Source organism: Acyrthosiphon pisum, chromosome A2 (assembly GCF_005508785.2).
Source record: "Acyrthosiphon pisum isolate AL4f chromosome A2, pea_aphid_22Mar2018_4r6ur, whole genome shotgun sequence".
In the NCBI taxonomy this organism is placed as follows: Eukaryota; Metazoa; Arthropoda; class Insecta; order Hemiptera; family Aphididae; genus Acyrthosiphon; species Acyrthosiphon pisum.
Window position 1 is genome coordinate 50108775 of NC_042495.1, and position 730 is coordinate 50109504.

The window sequence follows — 730 nt, forward strand, 5'->3', positions numbered from 1 at the left end:
ACGGTCGCGGCGAATCGGTCTCGGCGAAATGTCCGGGTTCGGTTAATTTTACTTAGCTTGAAAAAATAAAAATACGACAAATGCAGTTGCATTAAATAATAATGGAAAAATAACGTATAATATAGGTATAATACAATTTAATAAAAACCTGTGTGTCGTTGTATAACACTATTGTTTTTTTTTTTTTTTTACAATTTATTATTTTACTGACAAATTAGGATTTGTCGAGACTATTATATACGGGAAAATCATGCCAAAATCGTGGGGGCTCATAATATAGTGGAGTAAGCTCAGGTGGCCTGGAAGACTATAATATAAAAATACTCGGGAATAATTTTCGTCAACTATAAAATATTATGAGTAAATGAATAATACAAAAATCATATATTATATGTCTATTAGAACGCCAATTATAATATTATAATTTAATATAATATTTAGGAGAACAAGACAACACGCGTATATGATATATATGTTTATAGCTGCAGTATCATAATATACTATTATAGTATAATATTATAACACATTATGATTTCATTATATTATTATTTAACCAACGTCGATAATATTTTGATTTCACACAAACTCGCGCGCCGTTCTACGTTATACACTCGATTTTATATCTCATAATTAGTACCTCCGTGTACGATACGTCCTCGTAAAAAAACTGGTATAATATAATACCTCCAACATATATGGGTACTTTCGATACCGCGCACATGATATATCG